We start from the raw sequence: 27,469 nt of genomic DNA, 5'->3' as shown, positions 1-27,469 counted from the left end.
CCCTGGACCAGCTTATCTCAGGGACCCCCTCAGCCAGGACATCCATGCCCTGACATCTGCCTCGTCTCGTGGCCACGGCAGCAACACACCACTTAGCCTCCTGCTCCGTTGCAAGTAAGCAGAAGAAGTGGGCTGGCAGCCACGTGGACTTCTGCTGTAAATTGTTGCCAGTGCTGCTGCCCCAAGGCAGGTGTCGGTACATAGATGGTCTGGCTGCAGAGGCCCTGAGGTAAGCCAGTGCGGGGCGCATGGGGCAGCTCCACCACTACCCCATCTTGCCTCATGGCCACAGCACCTCGAGCAACAGATGGAATGTGCAGCTGGGCGGCTGCACAGGCTCTTAAGTAGGGCTGATTTTGGAGGGGTAGAGCTTATGTAAGGCACACACATAAAACATGCTAGGGCTTATTTTCAGGATAGGTCTTGTTTTTGGGGAAACAGGGAATTAAAACAGTTTTAATGGGGAATAAAAACACGCACAGAGAAGTTTAAAGACTGAAAGAATGCTGGACTGAATGCATCTTTTTCTAAGAACAAGCACCTAGAATGAATGCTGCTTCATTTTAAAATCATCCTCGGTAGACAAGTCATTTCTGGTTCCGATCAGATGAGAATAAATCACAGGGTGATTTTTGTGTAACGCTTTTGGAATGCTCTAGTCTGCTTTGTTAAGTAAGTCAAAAAGCAAAAATAGACCTTAGAATTCCCTTTTTACTGGACTAAAACAACTAGTTAAATCAAACTGGCCCACTTCAGTTCAAGGCGTGAAAAGGACATCTTTCAATTTTATGAACCAAATAATTGAGGAAGCCTGGATTAAGGCTACATGCAACTGCTTTGCCTAGGGTTACACTGTCGTCCTTTGCATGGCTACTTAAATCTGTCAAATTAGCAGCTCAGTCAAATTCCAATGCATTGTTTCTAAATCTGCAGAACAATGATATCTACCAATCAGTCACAATATACTTATGAAAAAAAACAAAAACCTAGCAGGAACATTAATCAAAGTTGTATGTAATGAGAGCTTCTTGAACGTTTCAACGGATTAGAACTAGCAAGCTAACACTGCTGCTTTTTAAAAATCTGTTCATGTTGCTAACATAAGAAGTTAATAATAGCGAACAAGGGAAACTGCTTTATATCAAATCAGATGTTGCCCACGATGGCCTATTCAGTCCGGCATAGGCGCTTCAAGATCTCAGGCAGAAGGATTCTCAAAGCAAAATAGAGAAGGGGAAGTTACAAACTTTCCCAGAGGTGTCCCCAGAGTGTGGTTAAAAAAAAGTCAAGATGTTGGTTATGAAATTCTGCCTTTTAAAAATAGCAAGACAATACATTTACAATTAGTCGCTTAGCAACCATTCGCTTTGTGGACCACCCAAAAGGTACTTACAACCAGGTTCCAGAATTCTGATAGCCAGGCATTCCCCCCCACCCCCCAATTATCACATGACTGCACTTCAGGTACTTGGCAACTAGCCCATATTTATAGCTATTTGCAGTGTCTTACAGTCATGTGACTGCAGTTTAAAATGTTTTTTTATAAAAACAAGCATCTAATTCCAGTTTTCAGTAATGAAAACCCACAAATGTTTAATTAACCACCATGGCATTTGCTGAATGATAGCAGCGGCTGCTTTATGATCATTGTATTGTATTAACTAACAACCGCCACAAAAATGGGTTATAACAGTGCGTTATAGTCACGTGGTGACCTACTTTATGACCATCATGACTTATTATCGTAACAGGCATGCTCCATTACATTTGGAAGTCAAGAACTATCTGCAGCATTGTCCTGGAGCTCTGATTTATCGCCTTCCTACAGCTTTTTACTTATAAAGTAGTATTACATTAAAGTCTTTTTAGGTCAAGCATTACCTTTGATTTTGGAGGATCTGCTAAGGACTGTATGCCAACAAGCAAAAATGAAATACAATTAAATAGTATTGATTAGAACCAAAATTTTAAAAACCTGTGTCACTAAATTGAATACATTTAATGCAATTACTCACGATATAATCAATAATTTCCTCCTCCTGTCACACTGAAGACTTTGACATAAACTTAGGGAAGGTGCGTATCTGTACTCTAGATTCTATCTATCTGCACAAGTCATCTGGATCTCAGGTTTTACATTCCCACTGATGTTACACAGCACATATAACAAAATCTCCTTTTAATAAAGCTTGAATTAAAATTATTTTTCATTAATGCATCAACCATTAATTGTTCCCATAAACAGAACTTTAGAAGAAGCTATTGTTTTTATTAGCATAACAGGAAAAGGCCACTGACTTGCAATACAAATTGCTGAGAAAGCTATCCTAAGCAATAGTGACTGAAGTACAGTCTGTTTGATATGCTCAAGACAATAGCAATGTATTATTAATATACCTATATAACTAACTATCATGCTACTTAAAATACTATATTTTGTATAAATGTGTCTCATATTTCATTACTGTTGTCCATACAAAGTCTATGTCCATAGGCAATTCACTCACAAGTGGCAAGGAAAGTCAGATTTTCAATCCATAGAATAAATGCGGCCATACATTTATCTTTCCAATGTTTCAATACAGGTAGTCCTCGACTTATGACCCATTGCTTAGTGACTATTTAAAGTTATGATGGACTCCCCAGGGGTATTTATGATCTGATTCCAAAGTTCCAATGGATTTTATTTATTTATTTATTTATTTAGCGTATGGCTGGTCACACACAGTATTAAAACAGTTCATTTTTACAGGTTAAAAAACAATAAAAACAATAAAAAAAGCAGTAAGAAGACCTAAAAGGAAAACATAAATAACATTTCAAAGTTTAATGTCGAGTTTGGAGATCCAGTCAGTAGCTGCCGTTGTTATGCAGAGGAAGTCCCTAGAATCTCCTGGATACCTTCTGTTAGGGCATTCCCTCACTATGTGCTGGATAGTCTGTCGAGGGGCCCCGCAATCACATTGTGCTGAAGGTGTCTTTCCCCATTTATTCCAATGGATGACACCCCACCACAATAATTAAATGTGACCACATTTACAGCTGTTTGCAGCATCTCACAGTCACATGACTATATTTTGCAATGTTTGTCAAAAAACAGCATTTACTTCTTGTTTTTGACAAAACTGGTCCATAGCAAACAATGAGTTCGCTTGATAAATCCAGCATTCACTTAACAGCAATTGCAAAACAGGTCGTAAAAATGGATTGGTCATGTGGGTGACACAGTTTATGACCATCACAACTAGGTATATATGGATTTTAAGTTCAGCTTTTTTGTAAACTGCTAGTGAAGTTGGTGGTACAAAAATGCAAAAGCTATTAGAAAGTGTGTCATTCAGCTCTTTGGAGGTGAACTGTTTCATAAAATTGGGGCATATACCCCAAAACATTCAACTTTGATTCATCCCCATTTTCCTTGATCTCACTAGCATTCTTAGGATGAATGAATCAGACAAGCTAATTCCACTGAGATCCTGCAAATACCAGATGTTTAAATTATACTTGGGAACCTATGGAATTCCAATGTAGCACCTGCAATTATATGGCATGAGTAGCTCTATCCACAAAGTTGCTGCCATACAGCCTAACAGTGTTTGGCTGAAAGCAGGATGCTTCATATGCCTACTTTGATGGATTATGCTCCACATGCTGCCCCATTATGAGGATACCATTCACAAGAACAACACAGTATACAAAAAATGCTTATTCTGCCTCCTTTGTGTCTGTTGATTCCAGAGAAGCTGTTTAAGAATTGAAGAAAAGTCTCTTGCTGTTCATTATTAAAACTCCTATTGGCATCTCATCAGTATATTAGCACTGAAAAACAAAGGGCCCTATTTGTAACATAGACATTACCTGCCTTTTTTCTTTTTTAAAAAAACTGCAGAATCCTTCATGTGGTGGGATAAAGGATACCATGTACTTGATAAAAGAAGAAAGGTTATTGTTCAAACATCCCTAAGAAAAAAACTGGGGTAGCATCAACTGCTTTATTAGCAATATAGAGCAAATGGTATCTGCAGGCAAGACCAGATGGCATTGTTCCCTGGGGTGCGGGAAAGATGACTCTGCAATTGTATCAAGGGAGTGCACTGTGGCATAAAGCCCAAGCCACAGTAATGGAGGCAGATGGTATGCCAATGGGATACCTGTATCCCCTATGCTAACAGTCTTCTTTAAAGGATTTAAAATCTTACACTCAATACTTAAAGAAGTAACCTATTTTTAGATCAGGCCTAGTTTATTCATTCTAATTTCCATTATTCTTTTCCACTTCAGTTTATTTCTTGGACATAAATATATACATACTGAGAGAGAGAGAGAGAGAGAGAGAGAGAGAGAGAGAGAGAGAGAGAGAGAGAGGAGGAGAACGAGAAGGAGAGAGTGACCACTCACTGTGGTAGCACAGAAGCACAGATCACATTTCACAGTTTGATGCATGTGCTCATCCAAGTGATGAGTAAGGAGAGACATTTCTTCCTCACCCAATTTACAAGATGGCCTTCTGGAGCCTTTCAAGAAACTTGTATTTAAATAATGCTTTAATGCATTCAAAATACTACACATACATTCAGGGGTGAAATCTACTTACCTTCCTTACTGGTTCGGAAGGTTAAAACCAGGAAGTAATGACACCCGGGTAGATGGGCAGAGCCTTGCGCCACCATCGCTACCAGTTCTCCAAATCACCTGCCACAATCACTACCGGATCACCCGATCCAGTCTAAACCAGGAGCGTTTCACCCCTGCATGTATTATCATCAATTATTATTACAGGAGCTATTTTCCCCACCTTGCAAACTCATGGGAAAAGCAAGAGTTTTAGTGGCCTAAACTTTAGTGGTCTAAACTTAGAACTAAGTTTTTTTGGTCATATACAAATCATTCTTGCTGCTGCAGACAATTAGCAATCATTGTATCTTAGCAGCAGCATTAAACAATGCTGTTGTGTTAACCATGCTTATCTTCCTCTGATGCTCATAACAGGACGGGGGAATGGGAATGGGAATAGGAATGAGGCTATTGTGAATTTTCTGAGCATCTCCTAAATTTCAGATGCAGAAAGTAATTCAGAGAAATGCAAGGAAAAATTGTTCCCTATCTAAACTGCCTTTACAACATACTTTGTGATTTCTAATTATCTGAAATCAGACAGTTAGGCTATATTGGAAATTCTGCAAATCTATTCCTTGGAAACAGTGTTATAGCATCATCATAATAAACATACTAGTATATATCTAAGAAATTAGTTCAGCAGAGTGTTCATATTTAATCTTACAAATGTATAGGTTTTGTATACCTCAAATCTAAGCTCAAAATGTTCAAGAAATAAAAGTGACTTTCAATATGTTTCTGATAATTTTTCATCCAACTGTGGTTATTGGAATCAAAGTAAAATGTGTTTTCCTGTAAAATAAATGATCAATTTCACAGAGTTAAATAAAGACCATAGGCTGAAAGGAATGAGCTAATAAGAATTACATATATTTCAACAAAGAAAAATTAATGTCAAAGTAGCTATAATTGGGCTTCTAAAAGGAGTTGTTATTACTTTCTTTCTCCAAAAGAATGATGATTCCAATTGATTTTTTGGAATGGGTAGTAAAAATTAACTTTTTAGTTTTGGAAGCCTATGTGCTAGAAAGAAGGTGAGACTTCATATAAAGTATTCTAATTTTTTTAAAAAAGATAGAAATTAAGTCCTTTTAGGAAACAATGAAATATTGATGTGCAAAACATTATGTGTAAAAATCAGACAGTATTGTGCTGTCTTTACCCAGACTAGGTTGAGGCATGAATGCTTCAACCTTAGATAGACACAGAGCAAGGATGAAATTCAGCAGGTTCTGACAGGTTCTGGTGAACTAGTAGCAAAAATTTTGAGTAGTTCGCGAACGGCCCCGTTGCGAACCGGTAGTAAAGGTAAGTAGAACCCACCTCTGGAGCACATGTTAGGGTCATGCATGGATTAGAACACACATAGGTATCACAAAGGTATCACAAAGTGGAAACAACAAAGAGATGAAATTATCATATAGTGGCAGAGTGAAGCAACGTTTTAAGAATTGCTCCCTACATGAATTCACCTTCATCTCACTGAAAGTAACTATATGAATACTCATCTCAACAATTTTATCTATATAAGTGGAGCATGTATCATGTCAGATTTTATTCGGGTTTAAAGAAAATATTTATACATCCTAAATCATTAAAAATATGCTTTAATAATGACTTTCAAAATATGTGTGCTTTTGATAATAGGAAACTCAATAACTATATTATTTTATGTATTTAGCTTCTTTATTCCACTGTTTTTATATTATTGTATTTAAAGTTTTGCTAATATATTTTATTAACACTTTATATTGTATATAATTTTTTATATAAAAATTTTATATAAACCTACTAATATACAAGATAAATGTTTAGGAGAATTTTTCATCACTTAGTTTTATTAACTGAATTCTGATTCCTTTCCTAGGTGAAAAACCATTGTGTCTGGAATATTTTCTTATGATAATTTATATAAAAATAGCTAAATAAATACATTTCAAAATTCATAGTACAAAATGTTTTTAACTAGATGAAATATATATGAACATTTGTTTGAAATTTTGTGCTGATCTTTTTTATTGGTACAATGTGAAGCATTGATGCAAACACTTGTTGAATTACCTTATAGTAAGAACGTTATCAAATATAAATTAACAATATCTGTAGTATCATATTGGAAACGATATGCAATTGAGTTTTTATTTCATATTACATATTAAATTACATACATATTAAATAAGTTTCTTGAACTGTGTAATAAATGAAAAAAAAACTTGATTATCTATTGGCAACTTCTAATCCTGTCATTTTATATGAAAACAATCTCTAAAATCTACATTTAAAATTGTCATCCCTAATTATGAATTTGAAAAAATCTTCTGTCTTTCTAGAAATGAAGAAACAGGAAAAGGAATACTATGGCTTTCATACTTTTTATAGTACCATCTCAATAATTCTCAAGACTAGTGCCTGATTATCTATAAATATCTCTTGCAAATCTATTGCAGTTCTCAAGTATTTATTGATAATTCAAAGTATCTAAATAAGGACATCAAAAAATAATATTTTTAAAAAATCATCAAAACCATTAAAAAGCGAAAATTAGAATATTTCAGACATGTGATGCGACACCCGGAAAAATATGGCATACTTCACTTAATCCTCCAAGGAAAGATTGAAGGCAAACGAGGTCCAGGCAGAAGAAGAACATCATGGCTTCTAAATCTAAGGGACTGGTTTGGACAAAACTCAACAGCATTTTTTCGTGCGGCGGCTGACAAAAATAGGATCGCCAACATGATCGCCGACATCCAATGACGAATATGGCACAAGAAGAAGAAGAAATGAGGACGCTTTGGTAAAACTTTAACAGAGGATAAAGTCAAGGAATATTGTATTTGGTAAGTGGATCATTTGCCTTAAATCTAGTTCCGCCAATTAATCTACTTGCAGATGTGCAAGCTAAATGCTAGACATAATTCTTACTATTTAGCTGTTAACTGATTTCTGATTTCTTTCCAAGATTAAAAAGGACACTCCTGTTAATTAAAGTAAAATAGCTAAAATAGCTAAAATAAAATATCCCTAGGTTTTAACCTAGATTTTGGAATAACTATCTACAAAGTAGACAGCAAATTTTACATAGATCTGCCAAAACCAGGCCCAGAACATTTCATCTTTTTAAAGAAACATTTTAGTTTAGAGAGTTCAGCATGTCCTAGAAATCTATTAAAACTTTTCTAATAAAAATACAATCAGCAATATTTCAGATGGAAATATGACCTCCTCCTCTTTGTTATGGAGGATATGTAACAGTTCTGCCATGTTTGTCACTAGTTTAAAAGCCAATCATAATGTTTTAGCATCATAAGAAATGTATTTAAGGTAGCTCATAATAAAATAGAATTCAAGTGGGTAGCAGATAAAAAGTAGTGAGAAAAATCGCACATCAAAAATATAAGTATGTGTCCTGTAGCATATGCCAAATAATACATAGTATCTATCGGCACTCCTTTAGTAATAAGGAACAGCAAGGCCTCAGGCTCTCCCAACTCTTAACCTAAGCATACTACAATTTCATATGGCAGTGATTTGTTACCTATGGTCTACATCAGGCTGGACAACTAATGGCTCCAATGCTACATTCATTCCAGTAATGAATCTGCATCCATCTACACCAAAGGATAGTGTTGACAAAATTCAGCAGCATCAAGGAAGGAAGGAAGGAATGAAAGAAGGAAGGAAGGGAGGGAGGGAGGGAGGGAGGGAGGGAAAGAGAGAGAGGAAGGAGGAGGAGAGAGGAAGATGGGGGGAGGAATAGAAGCAGAATGTCTCTGGTTGGCAAATTGTTTTAGTTTTCACTCTTAATCCTCTTTCCATAATTCCAAACTCTTAACTCCAAAATGTACCTAATTTACCCTTGAATATTGTCAGCACTAGTCTGGACCAGCTAGGGTGATTAGAAAGTTTAGTCTGGAAGCTGGAACATTTTGTGGCTTGAAGGTTTCTCATTGCCATTCCTATCCTTAAAAAGACAGACAAGCATTGAAAAGGGGACAATTGCTCCCAATTTCTGTAATGACATTTGCAGACTTTTAGTGATCAAAAGAACAATCGGCAACTCTTTATTCGAGAAAAAATGTTCATCAACTTATTGAATGGTGCAGAGGATACCTACCTATTTTACATTATCTGATAAAATTATTAAAAGAAAATTCAGCTGAGATCAGTTGCATATATTTTTCACATGCACACAAAAGATTAAAGCTCTTTTGTCATTAGTCACGAAGTCGTGTCCGACTCATCGCGACCCCATCATTATATTAATTTATTTTTATTTTGTGTAGTTATACTTTTGTATTGTCGTATTATATTCTTTGATTATCACAGCATTTTTCATATTTTTATCGCAGATGTTTAGATTAGTGCTTTCTCTATGTAAACCGCCAAGTGTTTTTGTGGTGACATAGGAATATGTTTGAGAAGTAAAAAGAAATTGCTCTTTGTTTCTTTATTTACAATCCAAGACCAATCAAATGCAGCAACTAAAACACATCCAAAGTGTTTACATGTTATAGAGGACAAATGTAGGACAAATGACTAAAACGATCAGTAATATGAAGAAGACATGAGAAAGCTTTTATAATTCTGCGTGAAATGAAAATAAATAATTTAAACTGAAAGTTTTCCACAAAAGAAGGAAAGGGATGGTACCAAATCGAGGTTTAATTTGATTATTCACAAACTGAACAGCACAAAGGCAAAAGGGTAGTCCTTGACTTATATACAGGTAGTCCTTGACTTATAACCACAATAGCTCAAAATTTTAAGTGCTAAGCAAGACAGTTATTAAGTGAGTTTTGCCATATTGGCCCTTTTTCTTGTCACAGTGAATAAGTGAATCACCACAGTAGTTAAGTTAGTAAAATTGTTGTTAAGTGAATCTGATCTTCCCCATTCACTTTGCTTGTCATAATGTTGCAAAAGGTGATCACATGACCCGGGACACTGCAAATGTCATTAATACATGCCAATTGCCAAGCATCCAAATTCTGATCACATGACCATGGGGATGCTGAAAGGTCATAACTGTGAAGAACAGTCATAAATTACCATTTTTAGTGCCACTGTAACTTTGGTCACTAAATGAGTCATGGACTACCTGTAGATTTAAAGGATATTCTAATTAACAAAATTTGGAAGAATATGCTTTTAATTTTGGGAGAAGTGTTGTTGCTGTCAACTACACACTTGTAGGAGTATGTTAAATGTAGAGTGGACCTTGCAAAGTAATTCTCCCACGTTTACAAATGCCGTTTATTATTATTTTTTTGGCAAAATGAAGTTTGCATTTGAAGCATTATTTACATGTTACTGATGCAAAAACAAAAGTTCTTTTCCATTTCAAACTTTTTAAAATCTTTTACTGATTGATTGGTTCTGTAAAACAAAGAATATATTCCTAAAATGACTTGCACAATTTGTAGCATATAATTTACTTTAGGATTAGATTGACTACTACCAATTGTTTTGGCTGTGTATGAAAGAATTAAAGTTGCTAACACACAGTTACGAGGGTGAGACTGATAAACAGAAAGACAAGTAATTCAGTGAATATTCAGCCATGGAACAGAAATATAACTAAGAAAATAAAAAGGTCTTTTTTTAAAAAAAAATAGCAAAGCAAAATAGACAAACAAAAATATGACAATGGTTGTATAGTTTAAAAAGATAACAAACTAACAGAGTTGGAAGGGACCTTGGAAGTCTTCCAGTCCAAAAGGCTAGCTTAGGAGGCTGGCTGTTCAAGACACAAGGACCAACTGTAGCCCATGTATGTTTTTCTTCTGGTATGTCTTATTTAACTTTTTTTTCCTTTTAATGACCCTATAATCCCTTGAATTACGTGGAGTCAGGGGACTGAATGGAGCTGAGCATTTACTGGCTGGATGCCCTTCCCGACACCTATGAGGAGTTTGCAGCAGACACTTATTGTGCCCAGAGAAATATCTGCCACTATCTGGGATCAAATCCACAGCCTCCTGATTGTGAGGAGAGCGCTCAACTTCTAGGCTACCACACTACTCATCTTATTGAACATTATGGCCCTTTAATTCTGAAGAGATATTTGTAAGATTACAAGAAGCAAATTGTTTACAACAAAGATGTAAACAGTTGCTGAAGGAAATCAATACAATTGCAGAAAACCAAAGAAGCTGATATTGTGCTTATTCAGCTACTGGATAATTTGACTGAGGCATTCTCCAAGGATAGGCATTGGAGCATACTTATTGCAAGCTTAGATGGTCTAGTGGTTAAGGCACCAGGCTATAAACCAGGAAATGGAGTTCTATTTCTGCCTTAGGCATGAATGCCAGCTGGATGTCTTTGGGTCAGTCCTCTCTCAGACCAATTTAAGTGAGAGGATTGTTGTGAGGAAAACAGGAGGAAGAAGGAATGTTATTTGGTATGTTCACTATCTTGAGTTAGTTATATAAAAATAAATGAGGTATATAAATAAATTAAAAAGTGATTAAATAAAAATGAGTGAAAAAAATGAAAAAATAAAAAATGAAGTGTGACCAGCACCTACCTTTACAGAAAAAGAAGGCAATAATAAGCTTAAGTTAACAACTTGCAAAAGAGCAAAAACTATTTTTCACCCATACATTTTACAATATGCATTTTACAATACTTGGTAGATGCAGCATTCAGAATGCTAGTAGCTAAAAATGCAGAATAATTGTCGTAGAATTAAAAAGATTCTGGAAGAGGGCCTAGCTGACTTGAATTTGGAATGAACCCCACACCAAAATCTTTTCTTTTCTTTTCTTTTCTTTTCTTTTTTTTTTTTGCAGTTTCCCCTTGCAATGTATGGATTTGAAATAGAGAATAATGTTTCAAAATAAAAAGTATAATATTTCTTATTTTGTATTTAAATAATTTGTTTTCTTTTCCAGGCTACATAAGCATGTATTTCAGTAGATTGTTGTATTTCTTGTTGATATAGTCTGAGATTATACTAATTTGTGATTTCATTTAAAATTTAATTTCAGAAATTTTCTGCATTGTGCTATGTATATCTTTTCAGTACTTTTAGGGTTTTTTGCATATGCATCACATGAGGTAAAATGTTCCTTCTGTTTCACTGCATTAGGCAAGAATATTCTATGTTTAATGCAAAGCTTTTCTAGGATCAAAGATTTGCTATTCGTTCAAAGTATATGCCTAACTGAGCAGATAAAAAAATGAGACTGGACCAAGCTACATCTAAAGTAGAACATTTGTATGTCTATTTTCATTGATATACAGTATACTGCATATAAATCCAGTTGAAAGTCTTAGTTTTGTCATAAAAGAAGCAGAAAAATAATTATAGTCACTTTTAGTGAGCCACAGTGGCACAGTGGTTAGACTGCAGTACTACAGGCTACCTCTGCTGACTGTAAATTGGCAGTTCAAATCTTCACTAGGCTCAAGGTTGATTCAGCCTTCCATCCTTCCGACGTGGGTAAAATGAGGACCCAGATTGTTGGGGACATGCTGATTCTGTAAACCACTTAGAGAGGGCTGTAAAGCACTGTAAAGCGGTATATTAATCTAAGTGCTATTGCTGTAGCCACTTTTACTTTACAGAAAGAGTGTTATTGCAAGCACATCAGAACAAAGTCTGAAACGGTTGGGCTCTTCGAACAGGAAAAGGTACCCCATCTGACAGAATAGAGCAAAATGTACCCACCATATGTTACAGCAGTTACACAATTATAACAACTTCCACACACGCTTTTAAATAGCTAGTACACATAATGGATTCTATCACTATTTGCCAGAATTAGAGAAAGAAAATGTGTAAAATAGGGGAATAGAATAATGGTATATGGGAGAGGGGAGAGAATGAATACATTACATATACTATATGATTTCCAAAATCTGCTTAAACAAATATATCAGATGTTTATATATTAAGTGTATAATATTATTAAATGGTAAATGCCTTTCCATAAAGTGTTTTTAACCAGCCATGAAATAAAAGGGACCATCAAATTTAAACTGCAGTATTAAATGAAGCATCAAACTTTTATTCAACAATCCAAAATCCTTTATGAAGCTATTTGAGAGTATAAGGACTGGACAGAGATTTTACAAGGGTTAAACATACCATATAATCCAAGAAAGAAATGCAGGCCACAATAGAAAACAGTACAATTCAATGTTATTGATTTAATGTAGAGTGAATTGACTGACAAGGCTGCACTAGAATGAATTAGTCCCTAAGGATATTGTACAATTCAATTGCCCAAAGTTTCCCACTAGGCACAATCTAAATTGTCCACAATTTAGAAGCCAAAGAGAGAGTACAAATTTTATTGCAATGACATAAATTACCATCTCATTGCAATAAAAAAGGAAGTGTAGTTATGGAAGCAAAACTGAATGTTTTCTGGCAGTTTTGATGATGGAACAAGATTATTCTGAAGTCAGTTGATCAAAGAATCTTCCTTAAAAGCTTGAAATTTGAGGTTATCATGACTGTTCATTAAACCTTCCCTTTCTTATCTCAGGTTTCATACTGTTTTCAGCAATGTCCGTATTCAAAAACTCAAGCCAATTCCTTTGCAATCTTATAAATCTGAGTTTATTAAAACAGGTCTTGGCTGCAAACAGTATCGTAAATTTGCTGAAATAATGTATGAACGTAATCAAAGTTATTGGTATGTCAGCCACAATCTTAGCTACGATTATATATGGGCTGTAGAAACAGGAATAATCAGAAGATGGCAGCAAAAAGAGAGATATATCTCTTTTCTGCCATCTAATGGCCATGTGAAGGTTTGTGATATGGTTATGGTAGTTCTATCTTAATTTGCATCCTTCATAATTTGATCAATTTCTCTGTGGTCTCTGATGTTAAAATCTCCTATTTATGTCCATTACCTGGATTAATACTTACTCATTGTATCAGCACATAGTATATTGTTCTCCATGAAAATGTCTAATCTGCCCTCAAGCTTTTGTATACTGTGTACGATGAACATTTGCTGAGTAGTATATTTCTTGGAACCTCACTTTATCAACCACATCACTATCTTCTTTCATCAACTAAGGCTCAACACTGTGAACTATAGGACTTTCTAATCCTATTTCACAGATTATCCCTTTACACATGCCTATAAATACTTTATATACTCACCACAAACCATTAAGGTAGCAGAATGTCACTGAAATTATTAAGAATTTCACAGAGTATAAAGCACATAAATACAATTTGATTTTAGTTGGTTAAACAAACAAACAAGCTGTAGAGTATCTATGAACTGAAAAGTTAATTTATGGTAATTATGGGATCTGAAGTCAACTTCTGGATGACACCATAATAGGGAATACTACATATAAACAGAATTTGTTGGAGAAATAGTAGGAATAAATACAATAAAATAGCAGGAATAAATACACTAAAATATTCACCTACAGTAAACTTTCATATTAATTACTGCAGACCAATAATGGTTCTGAACATGCCCAAACTGTAAGTAAAACATTTATTTACACTGGTGGGGGAAAGTCATTTGAGATATTTTGTCCATTGTCCAGCAAATCATGCTTGTCCATGAAATTATTATTTTCATTTAGGAGTTGGGTGGCATATATATTATTAATAAATAAGCAATAGCAAAAATTTTAGTTTTGCTTTTCTATTCCCATCATACTGAGCCTTAAATTCATTGTTAAAGGAGTTTAACCCTGAGTTCCTGTTTCCCTTTAGGTACAGAAACCATCTGGATGACTCTCAGCCAGCCATTTTCTCTTAACTGCACCACATCATAGAGTTGTTGTGAGGAAAATAGGAGGAAGTATTATATACACAGTTGTACAAAAGAAAGACAAGGAATAAATCTAATAAATAAATAAATCTATGTTGGAGCTAAGCTAGAGCACAGAGTGTCACACTGATCTGCAGAAATCACAACCCAGGTGTAAATGCCACACTGGAAAGGGTACCCACTACATGTCACAAAGCAGAAAATTACTCTTTTTGTAATTTTCACATTGTAATATTCAAAACCTACCTGAAATTGCCAGCAGTTCAAAACAAATTACTGTACAGTTTTGCCTTAATTTCCCTGATACTGCAAGGAACAAGGTGCTTTAAAACACGGGTCTCCAACAGGGGTGGGTTCTAAATTTTTTTACTACCGGTTCTGTGGGTGTGGCTTATTTTGTGGGTGTGGCTTGGAGGTCATGTGACTAGGTGGGCGTGGCTAGCTGGTCAGTCATTTCTGGAAGGTCCTCGCACTTACGATCAGTCCTCGCACTTACGACCAGACTAATTTGTTTGCTTTTAACACTGATCAGCTGTAGGATGGCCCTTTGAAGCCCCGCGGCAAGAGTTTAAACAGTTTTTTTTCCCTCTAGTCATCAGCTGGGACTCAGGAGGCAGCAATAGATTAGGGGTGGGACCAAATAAAAGGTAAGAATAACGTGGGTGGGGTGGCAGCAATAGATTGGGGGGTGGAAGGGCAGCGGGGTGTGGAGAACCGGTTCGGTGACGTCATATCGTCACCGCTACCGGCTCGGCTGAACCGGACCGAACCGGGAGGAACCCACCACTGGTCTCCAACCTTGGCAACTTTAAGACTTGTGGACTTCAACTCCTAGAATTCCTCAGCCAGCTTTGAGGAATTCTGGGAGTTGAAGTCCACAAGTCTTAAAAGTTGCCAAAGCTGAAGACCCCTGCTCTAACGGATCCCACAGAGGATACTTTAAAAAGTTCAATAAAATTATATTGTAAAAAAAAAAAAAAGAATCAAAGGTCTATTTATTTTCTGAATTTTATTATATGGCCAAAAACTTTGCCCACAGAAATTCAGATATATTCAGTTGCTTATCACATTAACATGTTATCATCACCCAGCTAGCAAATTTATGAGGATATTTGCAAATTCAACAATTTAGTGCTGAAATTATTAGCAGAAGATTCCCCTTAAAAAGCAGTTCAGCTAGTCACAGAATGCTTCCTATTGTACTTTAACCTAGCAACTATTATTTGCATATTTGCATTATAATCCTTGGAAGATTCCCCAGAGATCTCAAAAAATATAATCCAATAATAACTTTTAATATGACAGAAGGGTAAGTTATTACATTAATGACTGCAGAGTAATCATAGCAACCTCATTTGCCCCCAGCATGACATTCAAAAGTCAGTGTCATCCCCACACCAGAAAAAGTTGTATATTCTTGGTCCAAACTGTATTATCTCAATATGTTCTCAATATATGCTCAATATAATTTATATAATATTCATACTTACTACACTATTTTTCTTCTGAGATAAATAATATTACATAAAAAGGTGCTGTAAAAGAAATTAAAATAAAGATGTAAGAAAAAAGAGAATATAGCTTCTCCTAGATTATTTCATACTTTTCTATTTTTGCAAATTATCCTTGCTTCCATTATAACTGCCATCGTACCTTCTTTTGATAAGTCATTATTCCATACAATATAGCATATATTATCCACTATCCATCTATCAACATCATTTCATTTCAAGAAGAAATTTAAATTTAATTACGACAAGACAGTGTTTTTAAAAAAATACTTTTGTTACAGAAGTATTTTCATATTAGCCCATAGTAAAAAGATTTCAGCCTTTGGCAAGCATATATAGTACATTCAAATAACTCAAATATATTCATTCTCTCTCTCTCTCTCTCTCTCTCTCTCTCCCTCCGTCCCCCTTCTCTCTCTCTGTCTCTGTCTCTGTCTCTGTCTCTGTCTCTGTCTCTCTCTCTCTCTCTGTGCGTGTGTGTGTGTGTGTAGATAGATAGACGAGGCAGGGAAGGAGGGAGACTGAGACTTACTGTCAATACTAAAGGAAATCATTATGGCTTTCTTACCAGAAATTTCTTACCAGAAATAATTCTATCCCAAGGTCAGAATGTATGATGCATGATGAAATGATCCAAACCAGGGTCCTTTCTTACATCTTTTTCCCCTCTCTAAAATGCCAAATTAGAATTGGATAGTAATCCAATGCAGGAGACTACTATTTGTACATATACTATTGCAATTCTCTGTATCTCAAATTTCTATGACAGTGATGGCTAACCTTTTCCGGACCAACTGCCCAAAGCCTGAACCCCCAAAATCCAATGCATGTGCAGCCACCCTGCATGCGCCCTGCCCCTTGCGCATGCACGCACACCTCTCACACGTGCCCCCCGTGCATGTGCACATTCCCTCGCCCCTGCACATGCCCACACCCCCTGCATGTGCACACAGGCCCCCGCATATGCCCTGCCCCCCATGCATGTGCACGCACCCCCCGCATGCACCCTGCCCCCACACATGCATGGCAGACCCGAAGACTAGCTAGCTAGTGGGAGGCCCATGCACATGCACAACGGAGCTGAATTGGGGTGATGGCTCACGTGCCATCAGAGAGGCCACCTCTAGCACGCGTGCCACAGGTTCGCCATCATGGTTCTATGAGATTAAACTTTTGCACCCTTTAAGGAGAGCACATATATTACTCTCAGTTAAACCGTTTGACACAAATGCTTCCATTTTTTATATATGTTTAAGGATCTGAATATACCATGGTAACTGTGGCTTATAATTTATTATAATATATTTATAATAATACATTCATTATAAGAATTACTTTTTGCCTTTATACAAGTGCTTTACATAGGAAACATATTCCCAAATAATACCAAATTGGAGAAGGATAATTATAATAGGAAATGATCGGCAAGTTAATTTAACATGCAATAATACAAATAATACATAAACCCTACTGAATTGTTTCAATTAGACATAGACTTGTCTCCCCGTCTGGACCCTTTAATAATTGCTTTCTGTTCACTGAATCTTCTTGTCATTTGGGACAAAATGTTGCATAGAGCAGAATACAGTTCATTTGCCCAAGTTACACATATGTTTTAGGATTAGATTTTTATGACAAAATGTTCCGTGTTGACCCAAGAAGCTCTTTCCGTCCCCTTTGATACCAACAGTAACTCTCTCATACCCTCCTACCATATATTCATATGGATTGACATTTAAAGCAGATAAAGGGATGACATTAGTTAAGTTTTTCCACTAGAGATATCTATATAGGGAGGGATTGGAAAAGAAGGAAATGCTACTGCAAGCAGGGAGGGATTTGTTTTAAGCTACGAACAAAAGGGCCCACTTAGTAGATTTTGTTGGAATATTCTGAGCAGGCTGCATTCCAAACAGAACAACATTAGAGTTCATGTGTGCCCTATTCTGTTGAAGAAACACTTAAAACAGCATTATAGGTATTTCTTATTTAGCTACCCCAATTGGGAGTAGCAAAATGGTACTAGACCAAAGAAGTCGCCAAGTGAAACACAAATGTGCTTACAATCTTACTTCAGCTTTCCTTTGTTTTAAAACTTGTGATGGTCATAAAAGGCAAGGACTGGTTGCAGTTACTTTTTTTAAAATCACTATCATAACTGTGAACAATTGTTAAACAAATTGGTTGCTAAATGAGGACTGTATCTTTTTTGTTTCTCTAAAAATATTTAAAACACTGTTAGGAAGTTTCTCTGTACATGGCTAGCAGACCGAAATTTAGAATCTATGGAAGCCTCAGATGCCAAACAATTGCTCTGTACTCAAGGATAATAGTTTTTCATTGACATCACTGTGTGACATTTGATTTTTTTTTTTAATGTTAGTCCACAGCAGAGATTAGCATAGCATTCATAGGCCCCTGGATATCCATTACCTCAAAAGAATGTCTGCAACTTCTCATTACTATGTTTAATCCACAAATTAAATATTTTAAAAATGAGGGACATGGCCAAGTTTCATGAGATTGCCGAATCTCAAAATTCACCAAGAATGTCCAAAATCTTGTAAAATGTCTGAGATTTCAGGTAGTCTTCATTTAACGACCATTCATTCAGCAACTGAAGTTACAATGGTGCTGAACAAGCAGTATCTCTGACCAGTCCTGAAATTCCAGACATCCCAGCAAACCACAGTCAGAAGACTGTGACCTGGGCAGTGGGCAACCAGCTTGCAGTTTTGCAATCTTTCCTGCCAGCTTCCTACAAATAAAGTCAATGTGGAAGCCGGCAGGGAAAGTTGCTCCAGTAAGTCATTTGCACCATTCTCCACCCAGCAGTAGCCACTTCTGGCCTCACTGTGCTTGTGCCATGCTTCACGGGCTACTTGCACACCTTCCCTGGCCCATCAGCAGCCATACCGGCTCTACCACACTTTACTTGCCTGACTGCTTGTTAGTTACCTGAGATTCACTTAACAACCCACAATCCTTGCTTAACAGTGGCAACTGGGAGTGCCAGGATTTCCATCACTAAGCAATGTGGTCAATGACATCATGCTTTATGATCACATTGCTTAGTGATGAAAAATTTGGTCCTAATTAGTGTCATTAACCAAGACCTACTTGTACCATAATCTCCTGAGACTGAATGATCTTGCCATATTCTAATTGACTTGGGAAAGGGACAGGGTGAGAAATTATGCAATGGTATCTAGAAAGGTTAACATTTCCTGATCCAGCGGCTCAGAAATGCATTCTTCAGCTTCAAAATGGTCCCCCCCGCCCCGCCTAAAAACAGTACAGTATGTACCAGGCCTTTGTTAAATATGCATCAAGTGCTGTCATATTTTCTTTCTTACCTCTATGACATTATGCTAAGTTTTCTGAGGTCTTTCTTGAATTCATAGTCTTAATGAAATTTGTTTTCACCCATATTTTGAAATCATGATATGAGCAACTAGAGAAGCTGATTGGGTAATTTTGCAGAGGAAATGTAAGTCAAATAAATAAAAGAAACCTAGTAAAGGGATAATTTGAAATGTACTGTGCCAGAACCCTTTTTCATAAAGTATGGTTTCCATAGAATGCCAAAAACCAAACTGAACTATCACTGGTCTATTCAATTGGGCTCAGTTCTTCATCCTTCTATATAGGACATTATCCTTCAGCCCAACTTTAGGAAAATAAAACAGAAGATGATCTTTCTCCCAAACTCCAAAAATGCAGAACAAACCTTGTGGTATGTAACTGAAGTTTTCACAGAGGGTGGATTTTTAAAGAAAAATTTCCTTATAAAATTACTGAAGCAAAATCTATAAGCATAAAAAGCAATTTATGAGCAAAAGAGACCCACAATGGACGTATAATGGTGCAGTCTGGCTTTTATCAATTCTGCCTTTATATAAAGGGATTACATGGGGGAGGCTTTTTAGGAAACCAAAGCTGAATTTTGTCTATTCAAAATGGGGCCTATTTATCATATTTTCAATGTTTTTCACTCCAAAACTAGAAGGATGTCACACTGTATTACTCTATTCTATATTATAAACTTTTAAAAGGACAAACTCTAAAATCTACAGTAATAATAAATAGGATTCACATCCTCAGTAATCTCTAAAGTAATTATTTAGGAAAAGACAGCCACTGGAGACGGGTATACAATTTTTTTGAATTAGTAAATTTGCAAGATCTGTTTAGTTTAGGAATAAATTACAGATGACCAATTCACTGATCAAGAGCTTTGTAAAAAGTTATAAATCAAAAATAAACTATTGTGTCCTTCATGTGACTCTAAGGTCATGTTTATTATCTGCACTATAGAAAAAGAGGAATAAGCCGGCTTGCCAACTGTCTTGCTCCAAAACTTTTCTTTCTTTCTTTATTTCACACAGCATTCAGCCAAAATAGAATACTTGTGTGAAAATGCCCTCAGTCCCCAACATGCCAGTTTGAGCAGAAAAGCTTGAAGATCTTCTACTCAAACGTGCTTTTAACAAAGAAACTGAAAGAAACCGATAAGCAGAATCCAGTTCATAGGTATCTTTGTTTGTGTTCTAGAAGGATCAAGTAAAATACTTTTTCTGACCTTGTTTTCAACATCCCAGTATGAAAAGGAAAAAGAAGAGAGGAAGGTAAACACACAAAAGGCTGTTGTGTGGTTGGATTTATTTTCATAGAGATGGGTACAGTTTTGGAAAATGTAAGGACCAAGTTAGGAACAGGTTGTAATAAATAAAACCTATATCTATATGTTGTATAGTTGTTTATCAGTCAACTTCAATTTGATGGCAACTAATCAATCGAAGTTGCTCAATTTTGATTAATCCTTCAAATTCTTATTTACTATTCAATACTCTGCAGATTGGTAATTATAGGATTTGAAGTCAACTTCTGGATGACACCATAATAGGGAATACTATATATAAAGAGTTAACAAGGTATAGTGGATTAATACTTAGAATTCAGTTCAAATCTCTCAGTAAAAGCTCAGAAGAATACCAGGACCACTCCATACATTTATTTATTTTGGGAATTCAGGAAACTATGTATGCTGATTTGAAAACAGAGTGAGATGAAAAGTTGGAAGATATCTAATTCTGTAACTCTGAACTTTGTTTCTATGACTTTTATTACAGTCTATGACTTAAATTATTAAGTCTTATGGCAAATTCAAATATGACACTACTTATTATTTAAGTGAGAAACCTAGACCAAAGGTGAAGCAGAGAAATAAACTGCAGCTAAGATTAAGACAGAGAAAAGAACAAAGAGAAGAAAGCATTTAAAGAAAAGACTTATGTTTTCTTTTTAAGGAAATTTAACAGAACATTTAAGTGACTAGACAAATGCAAAAAAGGTTACAGAAACATAAAAAAGTATGGCAGTAGCTTGTTTCTGCTTTTTTTTTTTTTTTACCAATTTTGTCCTGAAAAAGCAAATTACTTTGATATTGGGCACTGCACTAGCCTTCACATTGGCTATTTTTTTTACAAAACTTTAATCTGTACATTTTATATCACATTCATGGTTTCTTGAAATCAAAACCTTCCATCATTCCATTGAAAGCTTCACCTACATAAATCTCAGTTGGATGGAATCTCTTTTCCTTCTGCTCAAATTTCATATAATAAACCAACTTTTATTGCCGCAGGCAGAAACGAGAAAAGCAGAAAAATTACAAATGATTTCTCATGTAAGATGTACTTAGCTTGACATTTCTCAATAAATAAATAAAAATATTCTAGATCTTACTAACATTTTTTTAAAAAAAATTGCTACCCTAAAAGTAAATTTTGAACTGGTCTCTCTCTCTCTTTAAGAAACAACAGAGCAAATTTATAATCATTTTTAAATGAACACACTTATGGAAATGATAGGTATTATTCCACTTAATAGACAAATCATTTCTTCATTAACACACACATACCCCCCCATACACATACAGACCAACATCCCATACACTCACACTATTATTTATTTATACAAGTTTTTTTAATACTTCAATCATTATGACACCAAATGGCCAAGAACCAAGAAAATACAAAAATATCATACAAGCATGCAGTGCCCATGCAGCTACAAAGTAAGAATCTAAACTCTATAACAATACCATTAATTGATCGATCAGCGCATCCACTCAGTATTTATTTTACAAAGTAGACTTACTGTATATCATAGTTATTTCAGACAAGTTGCAGATGTAAGTTTTGTTCAAGCTGAATCTTTTTAAAGATACAATTGTTAAAATGTTGGGAATATGATTAAAACCTGATAAATTAATGAATTGTTTTAAAAAAGAAAAAAACAAAAATATCCTAATTTTTAAAAGAAATCAATCTGCTGAGAATCGCATATATTAAAAAAATCTAGTCATTTGAATTTGTTTTCATTCGATAACCAACTACTTGAACTTGATTATATGATAAAACAATAACAATTGAGTATTTTTTGAGTGAGATTGATATTCAACAATTACCACAAGGTTGTGTGTTTTGAAAGCATAATTGAAACTTTAAGAAATATTAGAGACCATTTATTTGCTGAAAAAGAAGACCCCCAATCTGGATGGACTTTCTATTGAATTGTATAAATCTTTTTTATACAATAATTTAATTATTAGAAACCAGTATTAAAATATTTAAATCCAGTAATTTCCTTTTAGCTTTTTATGAAGATTATAAAACATTGATTTTAAAACTGGGTAAATATGTAAATACTGCACGTTATAAAGCTGCATCATTAATTAATACAGATAGTAATTATTAACTGTTTTGTTAGCTAGGCATTTGCAGGGAGTTGTTACCATACATAATTTATCTCAGTTCAAATTTGTTAAAAGTAGAACAGCTTGAATAATTCATGTTTATTAATAGATATTTTGGCTATAACTCAAGATACATTCGATTTTTCTGCACTAATATCTTTAGATGCTGAAAAATCTTTTGATATGGTTCATATTAATTTTATAAAGCAAGTTATTTATAAATATGGATTCCTGCCCTATAGTAAATGCATTGCAATTTACTATTTGCAACCAAAAGCAACAGTAATAACCAATCAATTAATTTCTGGACCAGTTGAGCTACAATATGACCCTTGTCAAGGCTGTCCAATTTCTTAGTGCATTTTTATTTTAATTCTTCAAATATATGCAATTTGTGTTAGACAATATCATGAGATTATTTGAATTGCACTAGCAGATTCATGACAAATATAACTAACAATTATTCAGATTATCTGTTAGGCAGATGTATATTACCTCTTTATCTGCTTTTGTTTCTTTTTTGTTTTCAATATTTTTTGTTGTAAGTTGTTTTGTAGGCATTGTTTTAAAAAGTGCAATAAAATATTAAACCAAAAAATAATTCAACATGAATAACAATCATTATTAGCATTTTCCAACATTCCAAGATAGCAATTCAAATAGAGAATCCTCCTATGTCATTACCATTTTGCTCCTCAAATCCTCAGAAGTAGTGTTCAAGCAGGCTGATCATTCTACACAGAAAAAAACCAAGCCCATTAGTAGGCAGAGTACCTTTTAGATTAATAGGTGGTTGAAAAAAAACAGAAAAGGGTACATGGGAAGGGACTCAAAACCAAGATAAACTTATAAAGATGAGAGTAAACGAGCTAACATGTTGCAAAAGAATACTGAACTAGATATGCACATCAAATATATGATTTTTAGGATACATGTCATATAAGTAGACACATAGGCATATACAGATCACAAAACTCATGAATACATAAACACAGCACAGGACATAACTCATAAGCAGTTTTAAAATAGGCACACAAAAAACAAAAATCCCATAAAGTACTTGTAGAAGATGTGCTGCCAGGGCACTTGGCAGAACTGGGAGAAAGGATGACCTTGTCTATAAAGAGAAGGAGAAGGACAGTCCTCCACATAAAGCACGTAAAATTCACAACTTTTGAATTTTATTCACAGTTTGGCTGTTAAGTCTTGCTTTGAGAGTTGATAGAAATTTGCTAGAATTCCACAAGCTTTGAAGCAAAAGGAATTACCTGCTTCTGATGCTGACAACTGTAATAAGGGAGAAAAGATTATAACAAAATAAATAGTTTGGATTAAAATGGACCACGTTCCAATGGACCACACCTGCTCAACTGTGAAATCTGTTAGTTCATTCATATGTCAGGCTTTAACCCGAGTCAGGAAATTTCTCAATTTGCTTTCTGGTTTTTTGTAGCCCTTAGTGTTTCCCCATCTGAACACCAGTCAATTTTGAAACCATTGTCATATTTATTTCAAGTACTTTGTCCTGCACATTTCATTGGGGATCCTTTAAGTCAATCTTGACTCTTGGTGACTGCCTAGACACGTTCATGGGATTTTCTTGGCAATCTTCTTTTCAACCCCACAAAACATTTGCTATTGCCTTCTTCCTAGGATTGGGAGTGTGTATGTGACTGGCCCAAGAACACCCAGTTGGCTTCATATCTAAAACAGGATGAACTTATGGTCTCCAAGTTTCTACCCACAGAAGAATTGTAGACTCTTTGGCAAGAGAAAACATTCTCATTAATCTGACTTGTTATATATTAATTTCCCCCAATAGAACTAAATAGGATACGATGCAGAAAAATTGTCATCTGATTTCCCTATCTTCTCATTCCTACCCCAAAATTCTACAGACTTCAGATTTGATCATAATTACAACACTGGGTTTTCAGGCAGTAGAAGTTTCCAGGACAAAACTTCCTGCCCTGAGGCTATTAATCCAAGAATGAAAAAATACACATTTATACATTTTTCAACAGTTGCAATAAACTAGGATTCTACCTGCAAAGTGACACGGTATTTTAAATTTTACCTTGGTAAAGCAATCCCATGTCATGAAATATTAGCAACATTTTACATTTATCAGTGATGTGGGATGATGAGACAAATTATATGTAATTGGCAGAGCGGCATATAATAAGGTTATTACAGAGGAAAGGACAACTCAGATATCCTACAGCAGAAGTCTTCAGACTTGGCAGCTTTAAGACTTGTACACTTCAACTTCCAGAATTCTCCAGCCAGCTATGCTAGCTGGAGAATTCTGGGAGTTAAAGTGTACAGGTCTTAAAGCTGCCAAGTCTGAAGACCTCTGTCCTACAGTATAGGCATATCATGAATGAAGGCTTCTAGGAAAGGAATGAACCTTCAATGGATAGGAAAAGAGTGAATTGATAATTACAATGAACAAACAGAACCCAAAACCATTGTACGGAGTCAAATTATCTCTTTGGATTGGTGTGGAAGAACACATAAAAAAAGCTGTTGTTGCCCGTGATGGCGAACCTATGGCAAGCGTGCCGGAAGTGGCATGGAGAGCCATGTTGGCCGGCACACGTGGCATCACCCATTCCTCTTCCGGGTTTCCAGGGCACACATGCACACCGGCCTGCTAGTCTGCTGGTTACTGGTGCGCATGCGCATGCGATGATCAGTTGGCCTTCACGTGTGCTGCAATGGCCAGCTGAAGGCGCACTCTTAGCGTGGGTGCACACCAGCCATGCTGTCGTCACCCACATGCAACCCCGGGACATCCACCCCTTGCCAGCCAGGAGCACTGCCTCTAGTTGCTCCCCTATGCATGCACGCCTACTTGCCTCGTCATCGCCACAGCCGTTACGAGGAAAGGCCCCGAAGCTGCACTGCTTAGGTTCCACGTGGGCCGCTGCAGGGGGAGACCAGGTATGGCTGGACACTGTCCGGAGTGTGAGGCTGGCAGGAGGAGGAGCTACCGCTGCCTCTTAGCCGGCGCGAATGGCTTGCCACAACCGTCTCCGCCCTGCCGGCTGCTCCTGCCACTGCCAGAGAAGTGGCAATGCGAAAACTGCCGCCCCCAGGGGCAAGGGGGTGGCAGCAGCAAGGATGGGTAAACCAGGGCTTCCCTGCCTCCCCGCATGAGCAGTCTTCTGGCGCAGCCCCAGTCCTCCAGGGGAGGGATTGAAGCCTGCCGCTGCTCTGCCAGCTGCTCCTGCCACTGAGAGGGAAGCAGCAGTGCAAGAACTGGCAGGGGCGACGGCAGCAAGGATGGGTGAGCCAGGGCTTCTCTGTCTCACTGCTCGAGCAGGCTTTTGGCACAGCCCCAGTCCTCCAGGGGAGGGATTGAAGCCTGCCGCCGCCCTGCCAGCTGCTCCTGCCACTGACAGAGAAGTGGCAGCGCAAAAACCAGCGGGGGTGAGGGGGTAGCAGTAGCAAGGATGGGCAAGCCAGGGCTTCCCTGTCTCCCTACCCGAGCGGGCTTCTGGCGTGGCCCCAAGCCTTTGGAGGGGGGATTGAAGCCCCGGCACACCCATCCTTTCCGCTGCCATCCCATCGCCCCCGCCGGCAGCGCTTCTCACGCTGCCACTTCCCTCTCAGTGGCAGGAGTAGCCAGCGGGGTGGCAGCAGGCTTCAATCCCTCCCCTGGAGGCCTGAAATGCAATGCACTTTTTTGGCCTCCGCACGCCCCATTTTTGGATTCGAGGAGGAAAGGGTTTTCAGGTGCATGCGCAGGGAGAGCATGGGGAGGGTCATGCGCACATGCACAAATGGGGTGCGAATTGCATTATAGGTGCTGGCGCGATAGTGCTCTCGCGTTCGGACTTTTAGCACACGCCAAAAAGGTTCGCCATCACTGCCCTATGCCCTGTGAATCTGTTTATAACAGAAATATAGTATTTCATTAAGCCTTGTCAGGTAAAGATTGGCAAATCTAATTCAATATGGCTCTTCTAACTTAAAAAATACATTCAGTTTTTAATGTAATGTTGAGAAAAATAAATTTTTAAAAATTACCAAATAATCCCCCAACCTATTAATTTTTTTCCTCATATAAGTTCATTTATTTATTCATTCATTCATTCACTTGCTTACTGTGTGTCTGTTGGAAAACAATATTCAAAATGACTTAAAAACAAAACAAATCCTTAGCTGTAAAAGTAAATACAGTGAAACATAAAAAAGAAGATAACAATATAATTATATTTATATGTTTCAGTTATTTCCGTCCTGAATTTTAGGGTAACAATGCTTCCAAAATGGTTTTCAAACAATATAATTAAATGGCAAGAAAATGTGGTTTTTAAAAAATTTAGAATATTTCCCATGGGGCTATTGATGCAAATGGATCGGGGAGGGAGGGAGAGGAAGTGACTGGGAGAATCTATCTGAAACAGAGGTTGGTAATGCCTTTTAAATGTGTGCATGTGTATACATAATGCATATTACAGAGGCAAACAAACAAGCTTAAAATGTGTCCCAAACACTTACCAAAAAAATATGTGTCAAAATATCCAGTCACTTTCTCTACAGAAACTGTGGAACAAGCAATTATTCTGATTACTTACAGGGTCAGTGGACAGGAACAACGCATGATGCTATTCCATGTGTTGTCCAGAAATAAATCTCATTTTGGATTTCCCAAGAGTTTTCTATTATGCCAACTGCTTGGCAAGTTTTGAGTAAACAAAGTGAAATGAAGATAATAGCAGGATTTCAATTATTATAAGCAGATTCTTTGGCATATAAATTTCATCTCATGAGATATAATGTAAGGAGGAGGTTGAAACCCCCGACACAAC

The 27,469-nt window shown here is 36.5% G+C and overlaps 1 protein-coding gene and 1 long non-coding RNA gene across 3 annotated transcripts in view; both read right to left on the bottom strand.

Moving 5' to 3' along the window:
- The window catches only part of LOC132710316 (uncharacterized), a 33,520-nt gene extending 8,647 nt beyond the window's left edge, over window positions 1–24,873 (bottom strand). Inside the window, exon 1 of the long non-coding RNA XR_015734403.1 lies at window positions 23,334–24,873. This is a non-coding gene — a long non-coding RNA (uncharacterized LOC132710316). The remainder of the gene's footprint in view (window positions 1–23,333) is intronic.
- The window catches only part of IGSF11 (immunoglobulin superfamily member 11), a 212,474-nt gene that overhangs the window by 81,930 nt on the left and 103,075 nt on the right, over window positions 1–27,469 (bottom strand). The window lies entirely within an intron of this gene.

Source organism: Pantherophis guttatus, chromosome 5 (genome assembly GCF_059756535.1).
Source record: "Pantherophis guttatus breed Tessera chromosome 5, ASM5975653v1, whole genome shotgun sequence".
In the NCBI taxonomy this organism is placed as follows: Eukaryota; Metazoa; Chordata; class Lepidosauria; order Squamata; family Colubridae; genus Pantherophis; species Pantherophis guttatus.
Note: the sequence above shows the minus strand (reverse complement) of the source record. Positions and strands in the feature narration are given on the sequence as shown.